This window comes from Vespa mandarinia, chromosome 2, assembly GCF_050613455.1.
Source record: "Vespa mandarinia isolate Hongniang chromosome 2, ASM5061345v1, whole genome shotgun sequence".
NCBI classification, from domain to species: domain Eukaryota; kingdom Metazoa; phylum Arthropoda; class Insecta; order Hymenoptera; family Vespidae; genus Vespa; species Vespa mandarinia.
Window position 1 is genome coordinate 13,080,001 of NC_140811.1, and position 23,925 is coordinate 13,103,925.

General features: G+C 33.6%; 1 protein-coding gene across 18 annotated transcripts in view; it reads left to right on the plus strand.

Moving 5' to 3' along the window:
* kek5 (leucine-rich repeat, immunoglobulin-like domain-containing kekkon 5 protein) overlaps window positions 1–23,925 on the plus strand; it is a 237,071-nt gene that overhangs the window by 42,272 nt on the left and 170,874 nt on the right. For 3 of the 18 annotated variants that reach the window (XM_085664792.1, XM_085664798.1, XM_085664800.1), the window contains exon 2: window positions 13,465–13,619. The exons of 14 other annotated variants lie outside the window; for them this stretch is intronic. The gene's annotated coding sequence lies outside the window, so the exon portion shown is untranslated. Of the gene's footprint in view, window positions 1–13,464; window positions 13,620–17,934; window positions 17,956–23,925 lie in introns of those variants that run through there. One more of the 18 variants, XM_085664802.1, reaches the window with a different exon arrangement.

The window sequence follows — 23,925 nt, forward strand, 5'->3', positions numbered from 1 at the left end:
GAAATATCGTTATATTTGCACTATGTTTACAGACTCGTTTTTATCGTACTCAATTCTTTTCTGGGGTTCTCGTTTTTTATTCTCCTTCACGGTTCGCTCTCTATCACTATTTTTCACGTTCTATTCTTTATCACACGCAAACGAGGCCGCACTTCAAAAGTCTTTTCGACCTCCTTCGTTATCCTTTGTAAAAGAAAACCAAGGAAAACACTACAATCGTGGCTGGAATTACATATTAACATAATTATAGTCGTTTCTTCGAAGAAAAGAAAGAAAGAAAGAAAAAAAAAAGGTTGAGACGATGTAGATATCAATCTTGCAAATAAAGTTTACTATAATTGATAGAAAATATTGATAATATACATATATGCATGTATATTAAATATATATATATATATATATTATTGATATATATTAATATAATATACATATATATTTTCCACTTGCGTGAATTTTTCAAAAGGATGATAATGTTATCAGCTTTATATACCACATTTTTTGGGATGGAATTTAGCAAAAAAATGATGGGAAAAAAAGTAGAGGTTTATCCGGAGATAGGTGGCTAGAGAAAGAAAAAGAGGGAAGAAAGAACAGAAAGATAAAAGAAAATAGAATCGCATTGAATGGGAAGAGTGCATTTGAAAGGAGTCACGCTATCATATCCCATTTCTTCATTATACATCGTCATAACGACAAAAAGTAGTGAAATTCGTATTTTCGGTGACATTCGAAGTTTCATGATAGTAATTACACTTGATCGTCCTTCTACAAGGTCTGCCACATTTATTCTCGTAACGATGTTTTAACCCTTCTCCGAATACTATCGTTTCGTGATTCAAAGTAGCATCCCTCGCAATTTTCATCAATTTTAATATGCCCTAATTTCAGAAATTCATCTTATAAACGATTAGGGGCAAATTTAATTAAACGTGCGAATTTCCCCGGTAACATTACGAAACCCCGAAGTCGTTTTATTATATTGTTTTACGTATATATCTCATTTGACTCCTGCGTTAACGAGATAACTTCGTAAGCTATTCGTTCTATTTATTTTTCTTCGTAGAAAGGAGAACGAAGCAACGCCTTCGAATTGGTCATCCAGCCAAGGCTTTTAAACGTTCCTAGTGCATTCAAAGTGCGAACTCCGTGAGATTTTAACTTGGATGGCTTGTTCAAGATCTAAAGGTCTCATTTATTAAATTTTTAACGTGTATTCTCCATGAAAAAACATCCTCTTACCTCATCATTTTATACAGAATGCAATGGTGATATCATAAGGATAGAAAGAGAAAAGAAGAGAGATGGTAGATGGAAAAAGAGGACAGAAGAAGAAGTGAAGAGGAAGGAACAACGCGAAGCGGTTTCTTTTCATTTCTCTTCCCCTTTATCCTTTATCTCTTTCTTTATCTTTTATGTTTTTTCTCTAACTTTCTTGGTCGCTCTTGCATCTTCCAACGTCGGTGTTCTACGTGTCGCAGTAAAAATGTGAACGAGATGAGAAAGTTCATTGCGCGTAAGCGTCGCCGTGGCAAGTCGACGGAACTCTTTACAATTCTCTCACAAAATCTTGGAATATCTTCTCCGTAGAATGGGCCATTCCTGATGAGAATAACTGTCTCCTCGCCGTCTGGGACGGCCATTCGGTTCGCTAGCTTATTCGAGAAAGTCATTGTTCTAAGGCGAATTCTCATCAATTAATCGTTGCTTTCGGCCCGACTTCACCTCTTTCCCTCATCACAAATCGACCAGCCTCTTCCTTGCCATCTCTCTCCTTCACTATCTCTCTACTCTCTTCCTTTGCCTTTCCCATTGCCGGTTCTTTCGCACGAGTGTCCCATTTATCCAAATTAAATCAAGATGGAATGGAATCCTATTTAACGATGGGGCCAACTGCTCCAATTCTTACTCACGGAGATTTCGTTGCGTATTTTTCACAGATTTTATTAAAGGACTTATAGTTCATCGCACCCAAGTCGTTTTTTTTTTTTTTTTTTACCTCCGTTTATCGTCATTTTTTCGGGGAAAGTTTCTTTTAAATACTCTCCAATTAATATAGATCAAAAATATGAGGAAGAAACAAATAAAATAATTTGAGAAACAAATAAAATAAGTTGAGAAATAAAAGAAGATAGAGAGAAAGGGGAAAAAGAAAAACCGAACTCTGTTCTGATATCCACGCCATGCGCGTCGAAATGTCAGAACCGCTGTTCGTAGATTTTATTGTTTCGCGAAGAGTTATTGGATCCATCACTCCAATTCTCCCTGCCTCTTTTTTCTTAGTTTTATTCGAACTCTTCTCTCACTAGATATAATACCGAGGGTTGGTACGGAAACGAATCTACGTAGAATTATTCGACGATCATTCTTGCTTCAAATCGTGGCCTTCTTTTTCTATTTTTCTCTCTCTCTTTCTCTCTTCCTTTTTTTTTTCATTTTGTTCTGTGAATATATTCGATAAGGCAATCAAGACCATTTCATTGACCGAAATGATCACTTTGAAGAGTAATTAAAAGTGAGTGGTTAATAAAGGATATGGAAATCAGTTTGACGAGAGTAGTAGTAAGTATGAAATGGGAAGAGAAAAAGGAAAAGGAATTATCTAACCGTATCGTCGAATTTCATGAATGTCATCGAAACTTTCCACTTCAAACCATTACGGGTTCTGGATACCTTATAAAATTTTCCAACGAACGGAATGACTAGCGCTTAAAATAGAAATACGTTCGTGAATCTTTATATCGAGATGAATCGACGAAGCATTAGAATCTAATGCCATTTTAATACATTCAGATGCATTAGTAATAATAGCGTTATAAGGAAGTATCTTCTTATATTTTTTTTAATATCAATATTTTTAAATTAAAAATCTCACTAATTTTGAAACAAAATATTGAACAAATGGAAGATTATTAATGTTATTAATGTTAGTAATGTAAACATACTATATGCTTTGTATAATTATTTTTTAATTTGATTCGTTTATTACGTTAGTTCGAAATATTGAGAAGTACAACTCAAATAGAAATAGAGAAGAAGTAAGAGAGAAAAAGAGAGGGGAAAAGGGAGAGACAGAGAGAAAGAGAGATAATAAAAGAAAGAGAAGCGTAGAAGCGGACACCTTTTGAAAATTTCAACGAACCATTGAGAATACCACGAGCCAGATGGCTGCACCATCACCGTATTCGCTCAAAAATTATAATTGCTAATCCAGGTCGTGATAGTTCTTTGCCAGCATGGATTCAATTCGAACGTATAACGAAAATAACGAATTTGTAGTTCTCTTATTGCAGTTCCTTTGAAACTTTCGTAATGTCTCTTCGTAACTCTTACTACACACTCGTTACACTGTAGTAGCCTCTCGCGGCTACTATCTTTTTATTCTTTTACTTTTCGTCCTAATCTCGACATTTCTTTCTTTAATTCATTCTCATTTATCTGCTACTTTCCTCTCTCTCTCTCACTCTCACTCTCTCTCTCTCTCTCTCTCTCTCTCTCTCTCTCTCTCTCTCTCTCTCTCTCTCTCTCTCTCTCTTTCTCTCTCTCTCTCTTTCTTTCCCTGTCTCATTACGTTTCATAAGACGCTCGTTCGATTTCTCTGCTACTCCATGAAATCGAGCGAACTAACGAAACCGCAAAGTGAAGAACACCGGTTTATTCTTTTTCTTCTTCTGTGCTCTTCTTTAGGTTTTCACGGAAGGTCCTTATCCGAGCGTTAAGTATTCATGGCGAACGAAAGGAAAAAAATAAAAAGAAAAGAAAAAAAAAAGAAAAAGGGGAAAAGAAGAAAAGGAGAAGAAAAAGAAGAAGAGAGAAAAAAGAATAGGTCTCGAAAAACGAGATGCTCTCCATTCGCTCGGGCATTCTATCGGAAAAGTGAGAACAGGGTCTCTCTCTTCTCATCTTCGCCAACTTCGCCATTCTCCTTCGAGATATCCGCCAGTCGATCTTCTTTTCGTATATTTCCCTACATCCCGAGTAATATCTTTTTTCGAATATTTTGATCCGTGAATCGAGCGTCCTACTTTATCATCGAGCTTTCCTACATTTTATGGCCTATTTATTCCTTTGTCTAGTAAATTCTGCGTATAGGCAGACAAATAGATACGCATAAGTAAATATATATATATATATATATATATATATATATATATATATATATATATATATATACCATACCGCTTAAAGAGAGAGAGAGAATTTATGAAAAGCATAATAAAATACTCTTGAATAAATAACAATGATGTTTTGTGAGTGTTGTTTTTTTTTCCAGAATAAGAGAAAAATAAGACGATGTATAATGATCAAGCTAAAATTGATAATATGATCAAAATAAAATTTTTACATTCGCAAAAGCGTTTATCTGTTTTAAGCCAAAAATTGATATCCTACATATGACCATACTTTTATATATATATATTATTTTTATTGATTCAATTATTCAATTTATAAAAATAAATACAGTATATGAAGCAATTACAATCAAAAATCACAATATCTTAGTAAACTAGTAATCATTTGTGTTGGAATATGATTAGAAATGAGATAAATTTGTACAGGAAAGGAATTTATCTCTGCGAAATTTCTACCAATGCATTCGGTTAGGATTTTGCCGAGAGAGAAGTGGTAAGGTTATACTGCGATGACACGAGGATAATAATCTGGTAATACTGAACGAATAATTTAGAGGACATCGATATACTCTTGGATCGTGGTAGCTTGTATTCGATTCAGTCTGCTTGGTGTTGGCTTCTGTGTTCAACGAGAGATAGAGACAGATAATTAGATGGATGGATGCATAGATAGAGAAATAGAGATAGGAAGAGAGAGAGAAAGAGAGAGAGGGAGAGAGAGGGAGAGAGAGAGAGAGAAAGAGAGAGGGAGGATGAGATGATTTTGCTTCGTGCAGCGGTAGTCGAATATGAACACGTGGCTACGAAGCCATGGGCTTAATAGAATAATTAAGCGTTGATTTTCCAACAGTAAACTGAGTCCGCAGACTAAATTACGAGACTTAATATCATTAGAATGTATACTCCTTCCCTTAACTGTCTCACTTTCTATCTCTTTTCATATTCCGTGTAAGATTGAACAAAAAATAATATCTGTACAAATATTGTCGATGAAAAAGTGAATTAGTGTAAGTACGTGTCAAAATGTATGAAGTCTTCTGATATCGTTTTATTTCTATTTAAAGTTTTGATATCAGAGTTAATTAAATTACGAACGATTCATCTCCAAAGTATGAATACTGATAACTGACGAAGATAACCTCCATTTTAACAATGTCAGTCGTTGTTTTTATCATAGCGCATAACAAGAGATAAAACTCTGTTATGGGGCAAACAAAGAAACGTTTAGGAACTTCTCGTATTTATGTATAAGAAGATCTTTGTAAGACGAATTTAAATGAATTAAATTCATTCATTCGTAGAATATAGAACGCGTGAATCACTATCTTCAGAATATGGTAGAAACGAATAGAAATACGAGCGATCCACGTGATTTCCCGGAAGCATACTAAGAATGAGAAAAAGTGACGGCCTTGCTCGTATATGCTCGACCTTGCTCAGAATGTCCATAAGAAAGAAGGTTGATGTTTTCGTGTCGCTTTCTGAGAATCGATCAATGAACGGTTGTAAAACTTCTTTTGCAAAGAAAAATAAAAAGTAGGCGAACTCCATGTTTTAGTGCCTTGAAAGTTAATCATTGGTTGAATTACTATATTTCTTTCTTTTTATTACTTTTGTAAATAAAAAAAGAGATTAACTTTTTTTTATTCTATACATCATACTTAAATATATTGTAGGAAACGATGAGTATTCGACATAAAAGATTTAATTCACGAAATCTCAATTGAAAGATCTCCACGTTGTGGCTCCATAATACTCACTGGTAATATCTAATCGTGCTCGACGCGCGGAAATAATATATGGTCTCGTTCATCGACCACGAAAAGGGTCATAAGAGGGCGATCGATGCACTAACCCACTGAGGTCACCATGACCGATCAAAAGTTAGTTTGTAGAGTAGTATATACATTGATGTGCGTTTCCGTATATTTTATTTTTAAGTATTTTTTATTTTTTCTTTTTTTTTTCTTTATTCATGATTACAGATATTCTTTTACAGTAGTTATAAAATATTCAAAACCGATTATATTTTACTCTTGACGAATTTAATATTTTAGATAATAATTGATATGTATATATATCAATATATTAATATATCAATATATTAATATATCAATATATATATATAAGTCAATTATATAATATAATTAATATATATATGTATCAATTAGTATTATATATACATGCGTATATTGTAAAACTTCTTTCACGAAGAAAAATAAAAAGTTGGTAACCCCGTGTTTTAGTTTTATATATATATATAGAGTTCAAAATTATTCTTTTATAAATTCTTAAATTTGCAATACCTTGATTTGTGTGAGTTTACTATCATCGTTATACTCTAATATTGGCCGATATTCATATTAGTTTATATTTTATTTAGACCGATTCAATCTGGTAGAATGTGTCATGAAATATAACATCGGTTTGATGGTTATTCACTGGATATAATTAATGACGATGTTAACAAAGTTTTCTATAGAAACAGTATGCATGTTATACTTAACGTTGTCACATCATATTATATTGTCAATATTAATTTAATATAGGTAATTCGTATTTTACTTTCCTTGTTTGAACATCAGATCAATAATAGTTAGATATTCCAATAATGGATAGAATAGTTACTATACATTTTTTATCACCAACACGAAATTTTTTTTCATTTAAATCTGTGTTATTTTATAATTGTTAAATTTGAAGATCAGTTCAGTTGTTATGCTTTTGTATAATTTTTATAATGTATTTTATATCTATTATACAATATATAGATTTCAACGATAAAAAGCGTCTGAAATTCAATATGACTATTGAATTATTATAGAATATTTAGTGAATTAGTATAGAATATTGTAGTATTGATCATTTAAATATTTGTAAATTAATTATTACATAGGTTTTTATATATATATATATATATATATATATATATATACGTAAATATGTATATAAGTATATATTTATAGTATGATAGATTAACATTATCAACACGGTAACTTTCTATTGAAAGTCGATTTCACCAAACTTATACGGGCTATGTTATGTTATGTATTAATTACCTCCACAATATTACTCTATTATGAAACAATTTGTCTCGATATTGATATATTATACTGATAGCAAATACTAACGTGGTAGTGAGTAATTAGTGTTATATATCTATGTATATATATATATATATAAACTAACTTTAAATGCATATCATCTACCAATTCGTATGAACACATTTGTGTTTCAATAACCTATCGATACGTTGCTAAAATTAATATAACATTCTTTCGCACGACTGCAGAATGTTCGCATACGACATTGCCGTAATATCGAATGCCAATATTTTATCGATATCAGTGTGATATTGAAGCAATATTTGTACAATATTAGTTTGTCATATAGGAGGACAAACAATTCTCGTCACCTTAACTATTTCTTTTTTGTATTTATTTGATTATTTTATTTCATATGTATTCCACAATTTCACGAAAATAAAATATAAAAATTAAATCAAACAAAGATCTATAAGTTCTATTAAAAGTCGAGTCTTTAAATAATTCGATTGAATCTCGATAAATTTACGAGACTTTGTCACGGAGTTTTCTTCAAATATTTCTAATTTTTCTAATTTTGAAGCGTTAGTCTCTGTCTTCTTGAGATTTCGAAACCGTAATCCAGCTTTATCGTGGCAAGTTCGAAGGACAAAGACCGAGAAACAGTAAATACGACGGATTTGAACCCAATAGGTAGTCAATGGCGTGAAAAGTTTAGCAGTTGGAACCTATGGTCGATGGGCACTCGATGTACGATGGGGCTCGCGGCAATTCAAAAGTCGCTTTTAACGTTGAAAGCATCTCTAAAGAACTTTCCCCTTACTCCCCCTTCGTACCTTCTCACACAGAGTTTTCACGAGCTTCTTCATTCTCTCTCTCTCTCTCTCTCTCTCTCTATCTCTCTATCTATCTATCTATCTATCTATCTATCTATGTATCTATCTATCTTCTTCCATTTCTCTTTCTCTTTTTCTCTATTTCTCTCTCCCTCTCTTTCTCTCTTTCTCTCTCTCTCTCTCTCTCTCTATCTCTTTTTCTTTCTTTGCCACCCTCAGGAAGTGACTGAGAGTATCCGGCGTCAAAGTACCCGGACAGCTCTTGCGAGTTAAACCATTGAAAAATCTTGGATTCTACGTTTCTTTGTTCTCATCATACGAATCCTTTGCTAATACAACCCTTATCCAAGGATGCGGGATATTAAACGTTTGCCAATTTTTAGATCAAAGGATAAGATTAAAATTAAATGAACTTAACTCATTGACAGGATTCAAAACGTTCTTTCTTCCCTTTCACGTTATTTTCAATTCATGAATAATAATTTACTGCGAAGGATTCTTTACTTATTTAGGAAAACTTAACTCTCGAAACGATTTTGTATTTTTGATACGTCATTGGTATTATCGATTACGATGACCGAGCACTGCGGACTAGTTTCTAGCCGCGAGCAGGGTGATGGTTATTGGGACTGTATGCATAATTTAACGTTGAACGCACGAAAGGTTTTGAATATTAATGATAACATGTGAAGAGATAGTGATAGAGATGAGGTGAAGGTAGAGGATGGCAAAGAGGAAGAGGGAGAGAAAGAGAGAAGAAGAAAGAGAGAAGATTAGAGATAATATCGTTAAAACATAGTAATAACTCGTAATTTTGTCAACGTCGATGGCAACTATGTTATCTCATATATTTAATTGCTTTGGCGAGTTTATCCTTTCCTTTCAAGTTCTGCCTTTGCCTATATATATATATATATATATATATATATATATATATATAAATATATATATATATACATATACATATACATATACATATACATATACATATACATATACATATACACATATATATATATTTATATATGTTTATCAATTATACTGAACGAACGTCAAATTCCTAATAATTAAACGTGTCAAATCAATTATTGCTGATCAATGACAGTAATGAAAGATGAAAGATGTGTTAACAAGATTATTTCGTACGATTAGATTGCTAGGATTTCATTTGATGGAAACGGGAACATAAATGGAACATATATGAAACTATGTAAAAGAGTATTAATTTTGCTAATAAATTGAACAAAAAAACTACGTTATTATGAATCCAAATTTAAAACGTATCTCACTGATATAGGATACGACGAATCGAATATACAATATAAAATGGTTGATAAATGTCCATGTCGAAATTGATTAATTTATATATTTATAAAATCCAATCATTGTTTAATAATTGATTTTAAAATATTGAGCAAATGGATATAATGAAAACGATATTAATGTGGATTACAGAGTATATTTATAAAAATTATAATCCACTAATGTTGCGAAGAATTAGAAAAACGAGTCGATAATATTAACAATTATTTATTCGATCGTCATTCGTTTATTTATTATTTCGAAAAGTGAATAGTATTTTATTTAACACCATTTAATATTGCAAGTTTTTAAATATTGTAAACTTTAACAACATCACTTATGATATATATATATCAGATTTTCTTTTTGCTCATAATTTTTAACAATCAACTGAAGTAACATTTACTGTATTAAGAAAAACGGCACATAATTTACTTTCGTAAACTTTCACCCTTACCTCTTCCTTATTTTACCTTTTGTCGGATTTCCTTTGGAACAATCGAAAGCAGAAGATCGATGCCCTTTGTCGAGATCTTTAACTCCTTTTAGGCGCTTCCTCTTTTCTGTTCTTACTTTTTCTCCCTCTCCTCCCTTCTTAATTTCAATCTCTTCCTCCTTTCTCTCTTCTTTCTCTTTCTCTCATTCTCTCTCTCTCTCTCTCTCTCTCTTATCTCTCTCTTATCTTTCTCTCATCTCTTTCTCTCTCTTTCTTTCTCTTTCTTTCTTTCTCCCTTTCTTCCTTTTTTTCTTTTTTCTTCTTTCATTCTTCCTTAAGCACGCACCTCATTCAACCTTCGCAAATTCTCTCAACGAATCTTTCTTTGCTTTGTCCGCTTCGATGACATACTTCAACCGTACTTGTCTAAAACGAGTTTAGATTCTATACTCTAAGCACGAGTTTGAATTCTACGCTTTTCTTCTTTCTAAACCGATCTTCCATTTCATTCGTTTGATTCGTATCATAGAAGAATAATGAAATACGTATTGATTAATTATTAAATAATAATTCAAGAAATAAAAAGATAATAATAATTGTAAATCAATTATTCTTTTGACGTATCGATTGAAAAGTTAAATTTTTTGTGATAAATTTAAATCTCAATCTTTTCTACCATAATTCAGTTTAATTACTACGGGCATAGTTTAACAGACTTTCAAGCGGAAATAATTTACGTTTTCATAAGACTTTGAACAGAAAGCTTTAAAAATCGATTGCGTTCACAGTATTATTAAGCCATTTGCTTTCAAATGTTAGATAATTGTTAATAATTGTACCTGTTATTTAAATTTTTCTTATTTTCACTTGAATCTGGTATTCCATTTTTCGTCTTCGTTGTTATCTTTATAGCGAACTAAAAAGCGATATTGAAATAACACTTTTTGTTTGATATCAATCCTAAAGTTTAATCGAAGTATTCGCGTCAATCGGTAGAAAGAATCTTTATAATTAAAATTCAGAAGAATCTCCGTTAAAGCAGAGACCCGATCCTCTTATTCGATTTTTATCGTTTGTTCATCGATCATATAGATTTAACGGGATTAATACACTTTCGGAGATATTTTAATTCTCTCGACGAGACGTCGCCATTTAGCATTCCGTCGGCATCGGTATATTATCTTTTTTTCTTTTTTTTTCTCTCGGAAAGATTTACTGAGCCGATGAAAGCGTCATTATTATCAGACGTTATCGCGTACGTTAATAAAAAATCTTCGATGAGCGAGACCACGGAAGAGCGAAACTCGTTGGAGACTGGAAAGCATTATCACAAGTGAAGAGGCAGTTTTGCGATAATTAATTATTCCTTCTTCTATTCTCTTTCTCCCTCGTTTATCTTATTCTCTTTTTAGTTTTTCAAGTCCGAAAGCACGTGCATGCGAACTGGAAAGCCCGGTGGATTCACGGATGTCCAACGTTATATTTCCAATATTATCTGAGGCCATAATTTTTCCTGAAGCTCTCTCAACCGTGCCGCACGTAATATCACTCGAAGTTAATTTTGTTCCTTAAATTATGATCTTCCGAGCTCATATCCGTTCATGTGATAACTTTACGTGCTACTATAAAAAAGAATCATCTATATATAAACGACTATATGAAACATGTTGCAAATAAGCAATTTTACGTTTGCCGATATATGTATTATGGTTATCCGAAAAAGAATTGACAAAAGGAACAAAATAGATGGATAAGGGATTAGAAAGGTCTAACTTTGTAATTTGTTATTACGAGTTCTCGGCGATCCTAGAATTGAAAGCTTTCATATCCAGATAAGTTAGATCTTCTTCATATATATATATATATGTATATATAGCTATCTACATATGTAAAGCATATATATATATATACAAACGAAGAAACTCCAATAAACTAGATGGTAGGTAGAAGAAGACGAAGGGTAGACGAAGATACGAAGATAGTTCTCTACCAATGCATTTCCGAGCTAATCCAGCCTGAAAATAAGTTTGCTCGAAGAACAGCCTTTTTGCGTTGCGTAGCTCGATGTAAGACATTTAGAATCTCCTGTTCTTCTTCTTCTTCATTTTACTCTCTCTCTCTCTCTCTCTCTCTCTCTCTCTCTCTCTTTCTCTCTCTCTCTCTCTTTCTCTCTCTCTCACTCACCCACTCACTCACTCACTCACTCGCTTTCTCTCTCTGCTATCCTTATTTTACTCTACCTTTTTTTTGTACTTCTTATCTCTCTTTTCTTCGCTCACATCGCATATATTCTTTCCGGAAGAGATTTTCTTGGCGTCGTTCTCGCAAGAAAAAACGTCGAACTATCGTTGAGAGTTGCAGCAGCAAGCCGAGTTAAGAACGTCGGCTAAAAATAGTATGGACCGCGTGGGTGGATTCTTCTCGAGAGTCTAAATTGGGATATTCCGTGTCGCCATTTTCCTCTCATTTCTCTTTCTCTCTTCTCTCTCTCTCTCTCTCTCTCTTTGTCTCTGTCTCTTTCTCTCTCTCATTTTCTTTCTCTCTCTTTTTCTTTGTCTTTCTCTCTCCCTCTTTTCCAAGTTACGTTGAGAGGTCTTATTCTTCGCACGAGACGAGACGACGAGACGACATTTCGGCCGGACGTTTACACAAGCGGTATGTGACATCGCTCCTACGCGTGACGAATGATCTGTCAAGTAGTGGTCCGTCCAACCGTGCTACGGTCGAGAGAAAAATATTTCGATCCTCGACACCGGTTACATTCTTTGAGACTGTGCCAAATATGCAACCGTCCTTGTGGTTCTCATGAATGAACGCTTTTACCAAAAGCAGCTGGTTCCGCTATCTTCTCGTTCAACGATCTCCCAAAAATCCCTCGTGAATTCTTCTTTCTTTTAAAGAATCGATTAGATTTTATTTATTTTGCTTTACGATTACGAAGCTCAAAAAAAAGAAAAATACTATCCAATAAAATACGATTGTAACTGTATTGCTATCGATTTAAATTAATCAAATAATTAATATAACGAACAAAAGTAATGATATATTTCGAATGAAAAATAGTATTTAAAAAGACTAGGATGATTTAAATGTTCTTTCTTGATGAATCGAAATATACAAATTATTGTACATCCGAAATCTTTGTAAAATCTTGTCGGTCACGTCGTTTTCATCGCGCTCTAATAGCCACGTTCTTTCGTTCGTTCGTTCGTTCATTTCCCCTTCTCCTTGAGACGAAAAGGAGAACGGGTCTTATTGAAACCGTAGCTCGCGTTATACTGCAACGGTTTATCGATGTTTCGTGTCTGGATCGGACGGTTGCTGTTCGGAGTCGTAGCTACGAACGTTGGATACCTACGTCGAGGCGTATCGCGAATACTCGCCACTGACCATTCGACAGGACGCGATATTCCTCGCACGTATGTACTTTCAAGAGATACGATATTGTTAGTCGAATTCGTTCCTCCCCCGTTCCTTTCTCTTTTTCTTTTTGTCTTCAAAAAATATACGCCGAGGTAGATGCACACGTACGAACACACATGTACGTGACTATATAACTACCTTATCTCTCTGTTTCTTTCTTTCCCTCTTTCTCTCCCTCTCTCTCTCTCTCTCTCTCTCTCTCTCTTTCTCTCTCTCTCTCTCTCTCTCTCTCTCTCTCTTTCTTTCACTAACGTTCAAGCGAGTTTTCTTTCCGGTTTCTATCCTTTCTACAGTTAGAGCAAATTGCACGGAGATCGTCTTGGACCTGACAGGATGTGGACGAAGATTATTATCGGAGACACTCCTCTCTTCTTCTCTTCCTGGTTTGTTCGAGAAGACCTACTTTTCCAAGAACGAAGTGTCGTATTTTAGACATTAACGAAGAGAGGTGTGAATTCTATAGAATTTTTAATGTCAATAAATGTGAATGGAATTTATTTTTATCGCGGATATTAAATTTTAGAGAAAAATTAACTGTAACTGAAAAACAGACAATAAGATTATTTTCGTGAAAATCGAAATTAGTAGAGATTCGTTTCATTCGATGAGAAAGATAAATGAATAAGATATAAGTTCAATTGCAAGTAACATAATGTGTCTTTAACGGAGTCATTTTACACTATATAAAAGTGTAATGGCCTTGGGATACTTTTGTGTACAAGCATGAAAAAGTTCTTTGGTATGGGACACTCGCGAATTATTGCGGTTTACCTTCGGCAGTTGGTTTGCGGTACACACCCGGAATGTAAAAGTTTTTCCAACGAGTATGTACGCAGGACGCCATGTTTTTTGCTTTTCGAGACTTTCAAAATGTCTTTTCTACTCTCTCTCTCTCTCTCATTCTCTTTCTCTCTCAACCTTTTTTCATCCTTCTCTTTGTCGAACGAACGACTGCTTGAATTCCTTTGCCTTTTGCTAACGTCCCTCTCAGCCTTTTCTCGTCGTCTTTTTCTCTTTCTATTTCTTTACTGAGAAGTTAAAAAATGTACGAAGACGAGCAGTCGCAACATTCTACGACCCATTCGATACTTAATTCCGGTTCGTAGATCAAAGCTCTTTGCCTTACGAATGAAACTCTTTACGCTACTACGTGTGGAAAAAGATGAAACTGAAGTTTTACGCGCGGAGCTTCGAAGACACCTTCAAACTCACTTTATTCAACCTTTTTTTCTTTCTTCTCATCTTCACTACCAACCATCTTATCTCTCTCTCTCTCTCTCTCCCCTCCTCTCTCACTATTTCTCTCTCTCTCTCTCTCACTCACTCACTCTTCTTCTTCTTATTCTATGTCTCTTACCCTCCTTTACAGGGTCGCTCTTTTACTCCGCGAATAATTTAAGCGAAAAGATAAGTTTTATGAGAAAGCATCGTCAAGTCGAACCCCATCGTCGCGAAGTATAGGTCGCTTCGAGAATGCTCACGCGTAGCTTTTTACGATGACATTTATCGTGAATAGAGCATATACATGTATATATACACACACATACATATATATACACACAATATTACATACAAAGGAAGATAGAAACGAAAGACGTATCTCTACTTCGCATTTTTCTTTATTACTTTATTTGTGTTATCTATTTTTCATTTTTTTTCTCTTGCTTCTTTTTTTTCTCCATTTCATTTTATTCGAAGTGTTCCACGAGTTTTTTGAACTCTTCGAATATATACGTCAAAAAAGATCGATGATTCATGGTCATCAAGATATTTCGACCATTCAACATCTCGACATTTTGTTTGCATTGACATTATTTGTGTCAGTCAATAAAATTCTAGAAATTGAAGAGTTCGATATATATACCTACACCTAGAATAGTGCATTCGGAATGTGGTCTACACTAATGAGGAACCGAGTTTGGTCGATTTCGCAGTGCTGCAGTGAGCAAACTTTTAGCACATTTGGTAAACATGAGGAAAGGGGAAACTGTTGCCGAGTAAATTTATGGATAATGGAGGAGAGTGAATATCGAGTATCTAGATACTTTTCCGCATTTTTATTATTTCATATATATATATATATATATATATATATATATATATATGGAGAGAGAGAGAGAGAGACAGAGAGAGAGAGATGGGTATAACGGAGAAAAAAATATTTAGGACGCGGATGTTTATTCTTCGCGTCGTTTAATTCATCGGGGTAATTAATCGTCAGAATTTGTTTGTATGTATGCAGTTAGGTAAATATGTATCTATGTATGTATGTATGCGAGGAACGATCTCGCAATTATTATTTCTCGGCATTTGTGAAATTACGAGCCTGTTTCGTAGAGATGTAATGTATCATGAAAATAAATCAACAATTCTTGCTTCCTTTCCTTTTTCTTTTTTTCTCATTTTATACGTAGCTCGTTTATAATTTACACCTCGATTGTAAATTTAAAATGTGTCCCGATTGTACTTCCTATTTCCTTTGCCATTGGTTGTGAATTTTGACAGGGAATACTCTAAGGAAACGCATGAAAGTCAAACGTTTCCGTCCTATCGGATTGCGATCGAATGAAAAAGTCTTCTAGTATCTCTCAGAGAAGAAGAATTTTTAACGATTTAAAGATGTCCGTAGAAACGAAATTTCGCCCTATATTTACAAAGGATACTTCTTTTTCTTTTTTTAAATCGATCCTGCCCAAAGAGAATCTGAATATCTGTCTGTGTATGTGCATGTGTATACTTACTCGTATTCGTGTGAAAGAAAGAGAGATAATAAAAGAAGGTATAGAACTAGGATAGAAAATACAGATCCAAGTACTTTTACTTTTTAATCTTGGATCGATAGAATAGCCGAACAAAGTACATAGCGTTCCGGAGGCAAAATACATTTCGGAACTTCTTTTCAAGCACAACCATTTCATGCAATCGGCATTGGGAAAAGTGTACGATTGCTGTAACTTGATAAAAATAAAAAATAGTTCAAAAGTTCTGCACGCATAATAATAATTTATAAATGAGCATAAATCTAATCAACGGGTAACGATAAATCTAACAAAATTTTATCCATTCTTTCAACAGTGTATAGTGATAATCATTGCGATGATTGTAGTAAAGAGTTGTTTGAGAAAGAAAAGAGACGAAGAAGAGGATCTGTAGTTGAAAAAGAAATATGGGATCTGATCTCCTCAGCTGTTGATAAAGTAAAGCTTTTTCTCTGATAAATCTAGAAGGCCCAACCCTCTGACCTGGGTCAAACGGTCGGGTTTTCTTAAAATGCGAAGGGGTAGAGATGTTTGTTGCCGTATTTTTCTCCGTCTTTTTCTTTGACAATCTTAAAATACGAGGAGAAAAGACGACGCGAGCGAAGAAATAGTGGACTGGTAAAGGTGGAACTTCAAAGCATGCTCGCCTTTCTAGGATGCCGGTTGCCGGTCATTAAAATTGTGTCGTGGTCTGTTTCGCGACAACATTTCCACGTTCTTACCATCGCATAAATTTTTCCTTCTTCTTTCTTTCTTTCTTCATCTCTTTCTTTCTTTTCTTTTTTTTTTTCGTTTTTATGAAAACAAAGATGGATCGGTACGTGAAAGAAGTAACTTGTATAATTTGTATTAACATTATATAATTATTAATATTAAATAATAAGCGTGTATAGTTATTCATGTTTTATTATTTATTTCCGTTTACGTATTAAGATATCAAACGCAAAGATTTAACGTTTAATAAATTTATTTTATAATCCTTGATTCATGACAAATGATATTTTCATATTTCATTTATTCTATTTATTGTTAAAGAAAGCATCCTTGATCGTATTTTCTTATAATAATCAATAATTCCGTGCGCTCTTCCGTCGAACGTTTATCTAAACTTCCTTTACCGAATGGAATTCGTTCTTCGGCTGTAACTTGAGAAACGATCTCCGTTCGTTAATGAGACAACTGTGAAATTCCGGTGAGTCTCGGGATTCTTCCGTATTCGCTCATCGGTACGGTTGGGTCATCTTTGGCTGTGTGATCTTCGTTCTAATTAATTCTCCCCCAGAGCCACAGACTACTAAAGTAGATCCGTACGTATATTCTGAGAGTCGACGTTCAAAGGAGAAAGGAAGGAGAGAGAGAGAGAGAGAGAGAGAGAGAGAGAGAGAGAGAGAGAGAGAAAGAGAGAGAGAGAGAGAGAGAAGGAAGAAACAGAAGATTCAACTTCCATTTTCATCCATTGCGAATGACGACGTGAAATCGTAAAAATTATCCTTTGTTTCGCAAGAAAGACGATTGGCAGAGAGGTTTCTAGTTACACAGCATCTTCGATCTATCCGAGCGCGAGAATCTCAGGGCGTTAGCACCCGAATCAAGTTGTTTGGGCATGATTACCTTTGGATCGCCGCCAAGCTGGATTAACCTGATGGGCTTTTGAAATGCTCATCTCCTCTCGCCTCCTCATCTCCTTCGTCTTTCTCTCTTCTCCCCCTTCTCTCTCTCTCTCCCTCTCTCTCTCTCTGTCTCTCTCTCTTTCTCTCTATCTCTCTCTCTATCTTTATCTCTATCTATCCTCTTAGTAGACAGGAACTCCTGCTTCTCGAGATACCCAAATACACTTTGAAGCTTGCATAGGTCTGAACGATAAATTCGTCATAAGGTTTAAAAGCGACGTTATCAACTTATGATGCATTCGCCGTATGAAAAAATAACGAGAGAAAATCTTTCCAGGTGTCAAAATTGAAATGATATAATTCTTGGAAATATATTCAGAAAGAATTTATTGTTTTATTGATACTCCTTTGTCAAGTAAGTAAGAACTTCAATATTGTCTTAACTATTTTCATTTATCTTTTGAGTTGTTTAACTTGTATCGAGAGAATTTTTTTCGCCGCATTATTCGATCATTTTTAACCTTGTTGTACCTAAAGACAGTTCAATCATTTTCATCGATCTTCTTACAGCGTCTCCTATACCTTTGACTTTGAATGAGGCCGTTTGGTATTCGAAACGACGGCTTCGGCAGTTGGAAGCGTCTGGCTTTCGTCTTTGCCTATCTCGACGAAGCATAGAGAGTAGAGAGAGAGAGAGAGAGAGAGAGAGAGAGAGAGAGAGAGAGAGAGAGAGAAAGAGAGGGAAAGAGCGAGTTACGTCGTCTTTTGAGCTTGAAAGCAAACGACGAAAATCTCGTGGCACACAAGAGCAGCGTAAGCTCGTTGACCGGAAATAAATTATCGGATTAAGTGCTGTCGCGCGAGCAGCCCTCTTTACCCACGTTTTACTTTTATCATAGATCATTTCTTTCTATTATTTTCTATTCAATATTAAAAAAAAAGTGTCACGATTCTTCCGATATGTTCTTATTATTCTATCATATTTAATATTATCTTATCGAAAATAGTTGAAAGAATTTGCCGATGGAAATCTATAATTTATATGTTTGAAAGGATACAAAAAATTAATTTAAAAGTACCGTATTCGTTAGAGAAAGAGATAAATGGGACAAAAAATATTCTATTTATGAAAAATAAATCTATTGAGAATTGATGAGGAAGAGAAAGAGAGAGAGAGAGAGAGAGAGAGAGAGAGAGAGAGAGAAAACATCTCTTGCTTTTTTGGGTAAGGGAAGAAAAGGTAGGTTGAAAATTCTCGTTGAAACTCAATCTTCAGGTTTTCCAATACCGACGGACTCATCTATAAACTCGCTCGTTTCCTTCGCGAGAATTTTCTGCACATGTCCTCTCTGACAGCGCCAGATTTCATCCCGACTATCCTGCTTCCTCTTACGGATTATACGACGATCCTTTTCTCTCTTTTCTACCTATCATCCGTTCCGTTCTTGCGGAGACGAAAATAAGAGAGCGAACATTTATTTGATAATATTCCTATTATTCTATTTATAAATCGAATTCCTTTTTAAAAATTCTACGTATATGGAATTCTATTAAATTGCGGAATTAAAAGGTATAGGAACTTAAGTTGAAAGTGGGAAAATGAATCTATCGAAATAAATGACGATATAATGAATAAAACGAAAACTAATTTTTATATTTTTTTTCTGATCAATTGTAAGCCTTGAGAATCGACCATTCGTTGTTCTTCTTATGATAAGGAATTATGCCACGACGCGTCCGTAGTGTATGAGAGTGAACGTATGCATGCGTGGCTGGTAACAAGAAGACAAAGACCAACTCGATATAGTTTTTCCATTGTCAAATGACTTTCTGCCGAATGTTTCCGAAATATACGTTGGAATGACGACAATGGAAAACGCAATCGGAAGAAAAGACGCGAGTATCGAGAATGTAGTATAGGAAAGTTGATTGTAAGAAATGAAGGAATAGACATATTGAAAACCACGACTTGATATTACGATTGAAGATCCTCAAGTCTAAGATTAAGTTAGTTTAGTTTACGCAATGTAATTGTTTTTTTTTTTTTTTTATCAATGTAATTAAAATTTCATATTATACATTTTATATAAAAAACAATAAAATTTTATATAATTATACTCTCTTTAATAATAGACTCTGTAAAATGATATGCGTTGAACAGCTTAACGAAAAGGCGTGAGGAGAAATGAGAGAAATATGTATATGGGAATGAAAGAGTAGAAGTTGAGTAGGCTATATATAAACTCATGCGGATTATTTCCCTCATAGTTTCTCATTTTATCTTGCATAGCCGATGTATTCGTACTAGAATTCTATTTACTATTTACGTCTCATGACGTCGTTCACAATACATACCTATTTATTATTTAAGCGTACTCACTACGACACATACATTAGCGATAATTTATTGTACATAAAATATCCTTTTTATAAAAATATTATCTATAAAATACCCTTTCCATACTGAGTTAGTTTATAACAAATTTCATTCATTTTACTCGATAAACAATTTGGACAAACAATTTATTTCGATAAACAATTTGGAAAAGTTTTAACGAGAATCCTTGAAAAATTGTCGATCTTCGTCCTTTTTGCCATCCATTTTACTTGAGAATCCTTTTGAATTTTGAATCGAAGATACGTTTCTTGCCAAACGAAAAGTTTCAATAAGATTCGACGGGTTCTTCTCGGTTAAACTGGTGCACCATAGCAAGCTTTCGCGAATACGCTGCATCGAGTCAGTGCGCACCTCTCACAAGAATAGAAACGTAGTCTGCATGCTAGTGGGTGAACTCTTGAGGCATATCAGATTTTAGACTTCCTTTTCCGTGTCGATGATCGCTTTCCCACGAAAGATTCTTCGGTAATTTAACTAGCTGCGAAATTCGAGCTCAGTGCTCTGAATCTTTTTATTTCCTTTCTTCGGATTCTTAATAATATTACTTTTTTTTTTTCTTTCCCCTTCTTCATATCATCATTCTGTTAATGACGATAACTTGAGAAAATTTTATTTTCTATCCTTGTACAAAGGATCCAATTCAGATTACTTATTTGTTATTATTTCTTACTTATTCAATATTATTCATAAATAACTCGGAGATTTTTGACTTACTTTTATATATGAGCCGTTGATTTTGAAAGTGGGGCAAGAGCCTTGTTTTTTATTTTCTTTTTTTGTGTTTTTTTTTTTGTTTTTATAAATAAAAACACAAATTTTATGATGTTAATTTGCAATTAACTTTAACTAGTTTTTTTTCACAAAATGGATTTGCCCCACTTTCGAAACTAACGGCTTATATATACATATATATATATATATATTTTTTTTTTTCTTTTTATAATCGTGATCGTCCTTAAATTGAAAGATTTTCTATCTTTATCGAACCAAGGCAACGAAATTCAAATACGAACTTTTATCGTTCGAGCTAACATCGATCAATACTAGTCAAGTACTCGTCAGAGTTTTTCCTCCCTATGAAATGCACTCGATCTCTTCTGTCTGATGTCTTGTTGATTTTCAAGGATTTGCAGAAGAGGAAGGCGAAGATTGAGAAGCCTGAACTTACCATGCGTATCTACGCTTTCGTAAAAGCGAGGAACTTCGTTTAAGTATACATATATACACTGGTGATGCTTTAAATTTGACATTTTTCAGTACATACGTTTGAGAAATTTATAAAAAAAAATTTTCCTCTCCATATGTCTCTCTCTCTCTCTCTCTCTTTCTCTCACTCTCTCTTTCTCTTTTATATTCATGAAACTTAGTTAGCTTTCATCGCGAACGACAACTTCATAGCGTAATAGAGAGAAAAATATCACGTTTTGTTTATCGACACTGTATTTATGAAGAGGAATATAATGGAATTTTTTTTTTTTATTTTTATTTCTCTCTTTCTCTAGTATCTTCATGAATTCAATCGTAATTGGTTCCAATCATGTGAAATTCGGTAAATGTATATATGCAGAGAATTGGAAAAACAATAAATATTAAAAATACATAGTCATTAATATGTTATCGTTATATTCGATGACAATTTTCGATCGAATACTTTCGTGGTTATTCATTTTATTTAAATTTTGTAAAAAATTTCTAACGCAGGATCGATAAAGTTGAAAATGTATAAATATTGATTTTTATGTAGAGACGTATTTTTTGATAAAATTTGATTTCGTTGACAAGAATATTTTCGCCTTCCTTTTTTATTTTTTTTTTTTTTTTTTGTTGCGCACGAGATCCAAAATACGAGTAGGTACACTTTCCAACATTTGGTCTGTCAAGCGAAATTGGATTTTTCCTCTTCATGATACTTCCTCTCTGGTATTTTAAATCATTTGCCAATGTTTTGGTTTTATTATTGAAAATCATGGCCTTGATAAAAGAGGGATTAAACATTGTGAAATCGAAGAGATGTCACAAAAGTTATCCTGTATGATGAAGACCTTTTTGGAATATTAAAGGAACTATTAAATTTTATTCAACAGACAGAAGCCAAATGTAACTTTATGAATTTTACGACGAATTGAAATAGTATAGTTTCTCTCTTCATCTCGAAATCTCACATTTTGTGTAGACATTTTCGCAAAAGTTTTGATTTCGTGTAAACACAATAGAGCATGTTAATTAATGAGAGAATTAGACAGTTTGTTTGCCTCCTCTCTTTTTCCTATTCTACTTTACCCTTTTCTAGTTCGGTTCGTCAGCTTAAATTCATACGTCTATCAAGTTTTACCATTTTTGTTTTCACTCGAGCATCATCTTTTTTACTCATAGATCCTTGAATCATAATTTTCAGGATGTTCTTTCGTACCGCTAGCAAATTTTTCTACTCCTCTTTTATATTTTTAGATCTTTTAATAACTCACTTTTTTTTTTATTTATCTCAGAAACGCTTGTACAGAATGTAATCTCATTCGTCAAAGTTTGCGAATTAGCCCGGAACGCAGCATACGTGAGAGATTGCTTACGTTCAAAGCTTTCGACCAAGTTTTTGTATGTCTTGTATGTAGGTACGCGATATAACTTCTCACCCGTTAGTCGCTTCTTAACTTCATTAATACGTTCCTTTTGTTCGGTTGTTTAGTTTAACGAACAATTCGACATTCTACAACTCCGTTTTAATGCCGTTAGATTAGACGTCTCCGTTTTCCGTACAAATGCTCTCGTTAAAACGTTGCTTTTGTTAAAAGGATTTTTCGAACAAAAGGTGCGTTATTAATGAAACAAGAGCGATTTAAACGGTCGATTAATAAAATTACGTGAAACGAAATCAAATTTCGTAATTATTATAAATATATACGATAACATAATGTTATTCGTTATATCGTATTATTAAAAATTTTCTCAAAATCGCTAACGTGATTTGTAATTTTCATGGATAACGAACGTGAGTTGTTTCATATACAATACGAGTTGTATTTCATAGTATTATAACATTCGTCAGAGGTTCATGGATCCTTTATAATACTATTGAGACTCTGACAATCAACGTGTCACGCTCGTGAAACGTTCCGTGAACGCTGAAGATGTCTAACATGAATGCTATACGCGTGACGTGCTATCCTCTCGTATTCGATTGCTTGAGAGTATATCGACTACACACATATGTATGCATTGGTAAAGTACGTGAGCACGTGCGCATATATACAAACGTAGTCGCATAGAAACATCTACCTATTTATATGAATCGCGTGCGACGAGTAAATGCTTACGTAGGAACTACTATATAATTATGTACTCGTCATCGACTAAACGATTTCGATTTTCTTTGATCAGGTTGACTTATACAATATATTTTTAATATGCCATTAATACATATGTATTCAATATATTTTAATATAATTATATTAATGATTATAACTTCAATAATTATAATTGCTAAATATTTGAGATTCAATAATGTATATTATTCTATTCGATGAAAGTTGGAATATTTGATTAGTCTACTCATATAGTAATTCATTAATTACTATTACTTTCTTTTAAATTAATAAAAGATGAGGATATTTGAAAAAGGTTTTAATGAAATAATAATGAAATACTATTAACGAATACGGAAGAGTGATAAAATAACTAATGAATAGATTAGAATAGTATAATTTATGGACAATACTATTTTTCCATTCGTCAATTTTAATCTGTTTTTCTTATGCAATCGATTTACTTAGATTTAGAGATCGGTCCGGATTTAAGAGATTTCTTTAGACGAGCAAAGGAATGAGAAAGAGAGAGAAAGGAATATATAAGTCGTTCTTTGTACAATCCGCCTTCTACTTTTCTCTTCTTATTTCTTCTTATTCTTCTTACTTCTTCTACCTCGGCTAGTCCCATCGTTTTATCTCTTGAGGCTTTCTCAGCGATTAAACGTGGCAAAAGAGATTGAACGTG